General features: G+C 46.6%; 1 protein-coding gene across 1 annotated transcript in view; it reads left to right on the top strand.

Annotated features, from left to right (window-relative positions):
* Positions 1–564: 564 nt before the first annotated feature.
* Positions 565–8,773, top strand: part of RFC4 (replication factor C subunit 4) — a 24,266-nt gene continuing 16,057 nt past the window's right edge. The window contains exon 1 of the mRNA XM_067738365.1: positions 565–666. The gene's annotated coding sequence lies outside the window, so the exon portion shown is untranslated. The remainder of the gene's footprint in view (positions 667–8,773) is intronic.

Raw genomic sequence — 8,773 nt, 5'->3', positions numbered from 1 at the left:
TGGCCAGAAAAATTCACGATGATAAGAATTTGAGAGCATTCTCTTCCTTCCACAGACAATAGTTGAAACTCACACTTTGTAAATATAAACATTTGGGGGAACTCAGTTTTAATTCTTAATGTTTAGAATACTGGGTTGTTGTTTTGCTTTTAAAAAGTTGAATCTATTAATAAGTGAACTCAGAAGAGAGTTTAAGTTACACTATTCAGAAAACACTTTTTTATTCTTCCACTTCTTACCTGTATAATATGGGGCAAGTTCCTTCACCTCTCTGTTCCTCTCTTACCTAATTTCCAAAATAGGAATTAAATATGGGACCTATCAGTATTTCATGGGGTTAATGTAGTGATAAGGGAAATACCTATAAAGATTTCAGCATGCCTCTGGCAGACTGTAAGCCTTTAAAAAATGCTAACTATTATGTTTTATAGTTAAAAAAAGAAGAAAGAAAATACTTTTTTGGTAAATTACAGATGTTGACAACAAAAATCTAAGAGCAATTATTTTGTTTGAAATTTCTCTTTTCCCTTCCTGTCCTCTAGATGGCAGAACGAAACCACTCTGGATCCTGCTGGTTGGGAGGCAGCTCTTCCTGCACAGATTTTAAATGGTTAAACTATGTTTTGGTTCCTTCCAGATTTTTCTTTCGTCTAATGGAAAAGAAAGGTAAGCATTGTATATGCAAAATTTAGGACCGTTTCTAGCATATCAACAGAGTCATTTTGACTAGGGGGCTGGAGTTGCCTTAAAGAAGCCTGGGACCTTGCTTCCTTGCCTTTGGAGAAATACTGGACAGTAGCATTGTGATAATGTGAAGGTAAGTACTACCTGAGCCAGGTGCTGTGCTAAGAGCTCCATCTACCTGAATCTTCATAGGGAGACTACGAGGTGTCACCCCCATTTTGTAAAATTAAAGATTAAGAATTTAAGGCACATTGAGATTAGTTAACTTGACCAAAGGAACAGAGCTGGCTTGAGCACTTGCACTTAACCCTGTGCTACTGCCACCTAAGTGACTGCTGCCTGGTGGGTGTTAAATCACAGGGCTAATTTCTGCCTAATCTGCCCTAATAGTAACCTAGATCTCAGGAAAGAAGGAGTCTTAGGATTAGTGTAGGTTACTAGGCTAGATTAGGACCTTTTGCAGAGTTTTGCTCTGCAAACCAGAGTTTAAGCTTGTGCATTTAGACCAGTATATCTCTGAAGTGTGTATTTCCTTTTCAAACCAGTCTAGAACCAAGAGGAATCAGAGTTACTAATAATCACTGAGAGGGCATTGGTATCGTTCTTATAAACATCGAAAATTCCTTGCAGTAAGCTAAGAAAATCAGTAATCAACATGAACTCTCAAAATATGATACTTCTTTTAAAGATAAAAATAGTATTTACCCAAGCCAGCAATTTTTTGCATACTTCATACAGAAGCTGATTTCAGGCTGAAAGAAAAAAAAAATCGGCACTCAAATTGAAGCCAGTTTTGGGGTTTTTTTTTAACATCTTTATTGGAGTATAATTGCTTTACAATGGTGTGTTAGTTTCTGCTTTATAACAAAGTGAATCAACTATACATATACATATATCCCCATATCTCCTCCCTCTTGCATCTCCCTCTCACCCGCTCTATCCCACCCCTCTAGGTGGTCACAAAGCACCGAGCTGATCTCCCTGTGCTATGCAGTGAAGCCAGTTTTCATTTATTTTACACACACACACACACACACACGGGTAAGCAAGTATTAAAGGAACAAGGCCACCACACACACAAAACATTATAACCACATACTTAAATGTATATGAATGCATGCATTTGATCTTTTCTTCCTCTCATACATTCAGAAGACATTTCTACAGTCCTGGCTCACTTGGTCCTGGCATCCTCTCCCACTTCTCAGCCCATCCTGCTGTGTTCCCTGCATGCCTTGATTCTCGGCCCATCCAAGTTGTGATAGTTAGCTCTGTTAATAATGAATAAATAATAGCAGAGCTCCCATCATTCTCCATTCTTCCCTATGTGTACCAAAAGAGAATATAGATGAGCCCAAACTGTATAAGTTGGTGGGGCAAACTTACACATCCCTGGGTCAGTGATCACATTCTCTGTTCAGGTGTTGTCCACCTCAGCCTGATGCTCGAGGCTTACCTCCTTCTCGCTCAACCTCATTTCCTTCCACTCTACCCATGAACCTCTCAAGCCAGGCTCCAAGTCGTCACTGAACATGCTCCCTTGGCGGCAGCTCGGCGATTTCAAAGGTTCGTGGGTCCACCTTTATTACCCATGTGACGGCACGAGTTGCCCAGTTGCTAGGAAGGGCCTGCGGCCTGGAGCACGATGCCTTGTACCACAAAGGGGCTTTGCCTTGTACCACGCACCGTGCTGCCCCTGCGAAGCCGCCTGCCGCCAGAGCCCCTACCCAGTGAGCCTGATTTCCCAGTGTCCCTAGGCCTCCCTGTCACACAGGGTCAGGCCACACGGGAGGAGGTTGTCCCAGGCCCCCCACAGGGCCAGCCGCCCTCCTTGACTTGCGCCGCCGCGGACGCTCGGGTTACGCTCTTCTCTTCCCAGCCCAGAGCCTCTCTGACTCTGTAACTCCCTCTGGACACAGGCCCCTTCTGCCTGGCTGTCTCCAGAGGCCCTGTCTCCACACCCTCAGCGGCTCGGCCCGTCCTGTCGCCTTAGAGGCCCTCGTCGCTGGGGGCCCGGAGGCCTTGCCCAGAGGGCACAGAGTTATCGTGCCCAGCAGTCCCGGTGGTTGAAGGTGGGGTCGGGCGGTGTAGGAATGAACTGGGGTGATGATGCGTAGGTGTCAGAGCCGTGTGAGTGCTGGGCAGGGGTGAGGTCCTGATGTTCCTGATCTGGCAGCCTCTGAAACCTCCCTCCCCTGTTGCCTGATGCCCCTGAGTCTGTGTTCGGCCCTGGAGTCTCATCTCTCGGGGACCAGCCCAAGGCCCCACTCCTGCTCACTCACCCACAGGGCGCGGAGGCCCCTCTGAATTCCTAGAGCCCTTGCTGTGGGCATCACTCGCAGTGACATTTCATCAGACCCTGCTTGGTGAGCCAGGCTCAGGAGACCTGGTCCTGCTGCAGGAAGGCTGTGTGAAATTGACCCTCAGTTGGCCTGCCTGTGAAAGGAAGGGGCTGGGACCACACCTCTGGGGCTGTCCTCCAATTCTGAGGTTTTATGTGTGTAGACGTTTTCCTTCTTATCTGAACTTTATGCTCTTCGTTCCCACCACAACCTAGAGCACAGTTCCAGGCTCACAGGGACCCTATAAATGTGTTTCTAAATTGGCGACTGAATAACGGGTTTGTCCTACTAATATGGTGATTTTTCAATTTGACACTCCTAAGTTTATATTTTCTTTCCCCATCTCATAACAACTGGATTGTTTTCTGGGAGAAATTTAGCTAGGATACTGAATTGTAGTCAAAGGCCACTGACTAAACCCTCCATATTCCACAAATGCAGATTCCCAGGCACCCAATCTAGAGATTCTGTTTCAGTAGGTTGGGTGGGGTCCGGAAATCCACAATAGTGACAAGCGCAAGTAATTCTGAAGCTATGGTCCTGAGAAACATTACTCTAGGGAGAAAGGATCTCTAGGACAATCTAAAGAGTAGAAATTTGTTTCTGTGATGTTTTCTTTCTTTATGAGGAACAGGGTTGTAGGTCTCCTTGAGAGCTGGTGCTTGAGGGGAGAGGAGTGCGCGTTGGTTTCTGTAAACGGCAGGCTGGCCTTTAAGCAGTGCAGAAGCTAGAACAGCCCATGCTGTTGGACTCATGCATAGCCTCCATCTCTGCCACCGTGTCCTCTCTGTTCATGAAATTATTGTGCCAACACTAGGGTGGCCAAGGGCAGAGGCTGGCTCAGGACCCTTGGAAGTCACTCTGTTTGGTTGATTAGTGCCTCTCCCATGGGAGATGCTCCCTGCTGGGTGTTAGCATATATTACATAGATGTTCACATTCCAAGCCCACTGCTTTGGTCCGCATGCCACCACCTCTTCCCCAGACACCTTCATCCCCAGTCTTCCTGTCTTTCTCCTTTCAAGTCTCTGGCCAACCAGCCAGCATGACCACTGCCCATGAGTCTCTGGGCATCCTTGCCCCAGGTGTCTTCTCTTTCTTCACCAGGTGGATGACCAGATGTACTGCCTGTAGCTGTCGTTAGGAGGAAACTCTCTCCTGCAGGCCAAAGGAGCCACCCCAAGTGAGGCTGCAGAGCAGCTGTGGTCCATTTTTGTCTTGCACCCACATACCAACTGACCCGTCCATGAACCAAGCTTAGCTTTTCCTTCTCTGTCAGCTTGTCTTCAGAACCCTTCACGCAGTCTGAGGCAGGCAGATTCTAGAGCGGCCCCCAGGACCCCTGCCTCCTGGTGTTCACTCTCTTAGGTAATCCCCTCCTCTTCAGTGTGGGAAAGTTCTCGGACTTGCTTCTCATCAGTGGAATATGGCAAAGGTGATGGGATGAGCATGAGAATGTGTACATGATACAGGACATAAGATGGTAAGGCCCATCTCACAAGGGCACTCCCTGTGACTTGTTTGCTTTGAAGGAGCAAATGACTGTGTTATGAGCTGCCATATGGAAAGGAACCGGGAACCAGGAGCTGAAGGGGGCATCTCTCCAACAGCCAGCAAGAAACTAAACCCCTCATTGTGGCCATGGGCAAGGAACTGGATTCTGACTATAAGCACGTGAAGCTGGGAGTGAATAGCTCCCCAGCTGATCCTCAGATAATATCACAGCCCCAGTCAATGTCTCAATTGCAGCTTTGTGAGAACCTGAAGAAGAGGAGACGACTAAGTCATGCCCGAGTCCTGACCCACAAAAACTGGGAAGTAGTAAGTATGTACTAATGTAAGCTGCTAAGTTTATAAAGTTGCTATGCAGCAATAGAAAACCAATACACAATCAAACATGAGCTGAGAGAGAGGCACTGGTACAAAGTGTAGGTGACATGGGAGCCTGGGCCACCTGCTCATGCAGCTAGCTTGTATTCTCTGGTCCTATGCATGGCTGTTCCCAGACCTCCACCTCCACCTTATGATGGAATGCTGCAGACTCCTCCCGGGCCTTAAAGCTTGGTGAATGTGACAGAACCCAGCTCCTGATGGCAAATCTGGACACTCGGTCCCTTCATGTCCCATGGTTAGGTGCATAATCTCTACCAGGGTCCATTAGCAGAGGAGCATCTCTTTTCTGAATGATTCTCCGCAGCAGATGGCATAGATTTGCGTCAGGACCCCAGGGCCTTATGCTGTGATTCTGCTCTCCTCCACGTGGCATCTTTTCTCACCCCAGATAACTCTAATCCCATAGAGTCTACCTGGTTGTGTAGCCCGCTGGTTGTATTCCCCAGGAGCAGGGATGCTTGCACCTCAGCCTAGATCTGCTACACAACCCGTTCCTGTTGGCAGTTTTCCTTGTCACTAAGGAAATAAGTGAGAGCAGTATTTCTAAATATGGAACATGCTGCCTCCAGAATCCAGAAGGCCTGCCAGGCATCGTGCTTTCTTCTTAGTTGTGTGAGATATGAGATAATGATTTGTCCTAATGCAGTGGAGATGGGAGGATATGTTCCAGCTCCCCCCAAACCACTGGATCTCTAAAAACTTCACTGAAGTAGTGACCCCTGAATCTTCATCTAGTCTTTATTCTGCCCTCCGGAATGCACGTGTCTTATCCAGTCTTCCAATGCATTTGTCACTTCTTACTCATTTGACCATTTAATACAGTAAACAATGTGATCTTCTGCAGAGTGTCCAGATGGCCCAGGTCCTTAAGACTATATTAGGGCAAAGGGCAGATTTAGCTTCCAGGCAACACTGTGAGTTGATACTGTGTCCTGTCCTATGAGGATGTGAACTGCTTCGGTCCTCTGATAACGATGGAAAATAATACATTTATCAGACTGATGGCCATATGCTATATATTTAAGGCCATTTTAACCTGATCTAGCAAAGATACCATATCTAGCTCACAGCTGTAATTGGGAGACTACTACTTGGTTGACTTTATGGTAACCCACTGCTATCCTCCAGGATATATCTAGTTTTTATAGCGGCCATACTGATGAATAGAAAAGGTGTGTGATGAGAACCACCACTCCTGCCGACTCTGGTGTTTAAGTGGGAGTGGGGTGGCACTTATATTAGCCATATACTTCATATGGTATTGTTTTTGATTTACCATCTTGGCTGGGGAGGGTAAGGGGATTTCAAAGGCTTCTACTTGGTTTTCGCTACTAGCCCGTACTGCACAGGACAAGGAACCAATGTGGTTATTGCCAGTACCTAAGTATGGCTAGTCCAGTTATTCCTTTGAGAACCAAGGAAATGATCAGTGAGTGAGTCCGTGGAGCCAGTGGCCTACCATGAGCCAGACCTGAGTCCAAATTCCATTTACTACCTGACCCCTTATCCACCCATTCCAACAAGGGAGTTATGAGGATGCTTTGGGTCCCTGCATTCCTCAACTCACACCTTGTATCCAACTGTCCTTGAAAGGATTTTGTATCCTTCTTCCCCCCCCCCCCCCCCCCCAGTGTATAGTCTCATGAATAAATGGCTCTGGGCAAGGACTGAAGAAGTCTCTGCTCAGGTTGCTGAAATTCCGCCTCCGTACGCAAGTGGTGTAGCAAATCTCGGAGACAGAGTTTTGGGTGAAGTAGAAAGAAATAGCTTTATTGCTTTGCCAGGCAAAGGGGGCCACAATGGACTAATGCCCTCAGAACTGTGTGTCCCACCCTGGAGGGGATAGTGAGGAGTCTCATAGTGTTCAAGAAGCAGGGCGTGATCAGCTCATGGACATTCTGCTGATTGGTTGGAGGTGAAGTATTTGGGAGTCAACGTCAACCTCTCTCCAACCGGTCTGGGGTCTACATGCTTGTGGGCAGCATACAGTTAACTTCTTCCACCTGATAGGGGTTTCAGTATCTGCAAAACAGCTCAAAGGACATGGCTCAGAATATTATCTATAGTCCTTAAGGAAGAACTAAAGGTCCTTGACTTTGTTTAATGGCTAAAGTATTATTATTTTGTCTTGCTTGACTGTTTTCCTTTCTTTCTGCATTTCCTCACTTCTCTGATTAAATTTATTCTTTAACTAAAGTTTTTCTGCAGGCAAAATGCAGGCGGAGGACACGAGTGGGGGTCTATTCTGGGAAGGCCTCATACGGTCCCGCTCAGTTACATGCATGCCATGATTCATAAGGACCTAGTTTCTCCATCAGTCAGTGGAATTTGGGTCAGAGAACTGGCTCAGGTCTGGAAACTTAGAAAGTGATCATGACTTTTTATTATCGTGGCTGCATTCAGCCTCCTTGCTTTGGTTGTATAGACTGAGCAATAGTCTCATTTGCTGCCCATCTGTCATGTCCCTTGGGATGTGGTGCTGTATCAACCACCTCCCGAGCTCTCTGTGAGTCAGACCTCCGTGACTGCCTCTGACCTCGCCACTCATGATGACAATTGCACCTATCTTGTTTTTGAGAGTTAAGCATTGCCATCTGGCCTCTGTTATTTTGGAAGTCTGTTGTCTCCATTGCTATCAGAAAATCCTGCTCTGTCCCAGCATCTGCTACCAGCAGCCTTGGCCTACAGAGGACAGCCCACCACTGAGCTGGAGGCCTCCTCATCAGCACGATCCTTATCGCTTTGGACAAGAACACTGTATCCCAAGAACTGAGCTGGCTAGTGGTTTTTTGGCCTTACGTAGTATATCCTACTTCTGTGAGTCTTTTGACTTCTTCCGCCAGTGTTTACCACTGTAGTTCTGGCATTTCTACCTATTTAGTGTGGGCTATTTCTTTTTCCAAGCTTCCAAGGGCCCACCAAATACTATTACCTGGGGTCTTTGCCAAGCTATTAAATCCTGTGTTGTAGGTTTATCCCCCTTTTCCAACTGTGTATTCTGTTCCTCTTCATCCAGCGCAGTCCCATATATGCTCTCCTGCTTTGCCAGTTCACGCTGCAGTCCTGCAGCTCTTCCATATAGTCCTCTTCTACCTTGAGCCATCACAGCATTTCCCCAGGTGGGCTACCTTGTGACTTAATCCTGGCTATCATTCTGGTGGTTGCGAGTGGAAAGTGGAATAGATGGTTGGGGGTAAGGGCAGACGTGTACAAGGCGGAAGCCTCTACGTCATCAAGCATATACATACATCCCCAAGAGCCTAGCATCAGCCTCTAACAGGGAAGAAGGAGCTACTTCTGTAGATCAAAAACATTCAGGGAAATAGGGAAATTTAAGATTTTCAAATACATCAACCCAGGTGACTTCATTTCAGGTATCAGCATCCCATTTTTCTCCCAGTCAGGGCCTTGACCTTAGTGTGGCAGACTTGGTGAGGCTGAGAATTTAAACTTCTCTGGAACTCTGATACTCCTAAAATTTAGTTTTTTTGGTCCAGCCCCAGAATTTTTTGCCCTCTGGCTGCAGGATATGTGAATCATTTTATAAGCTGTCAAATAGATCCTCTGGCTTTCACACTTGGGCTGAAATTGGCAATTAATCACTGTCAGTCTTTCATTTAATAAATTAACGAGCCCCGCCTCCCCCAGTGGCCATCCAACTCCAAAGTTCTTATAATTGCTTTTCCCTAAAACATCTGGGATTTACCCTCTGTTAGTACATTCCCTTCCACTGGCATCCCATTTTGCCATACCATTCCAGGGGCTATCAGTCCCCACTGTCACCAGAGATGGGGTTCTCATTACCAGAAGGCTGGTAGGTGATCCAACTTCAAAATTTCATCTTAGAATCTTTTT

Source organism: Pseudorca crassidens, chromosome 5 (assembly GCF_039906515.1).
Source record: "Pseudorca crassidens isolate mPseCra1 chromosome 5, mPseCra1.hap1, whole genome shotgun sequence".
NCBI classification, from domain to species: Eukaryota; Metazoa; Chordata; class Mammalia; order Artiodactyla; family Delphinidae; genus Pseudorca; species Pseudorca crassidens.
Note: the sequence above shows the minus strand (reverse complement) of the source record. Positions and strands in the feature narration are given on the sequence as shown.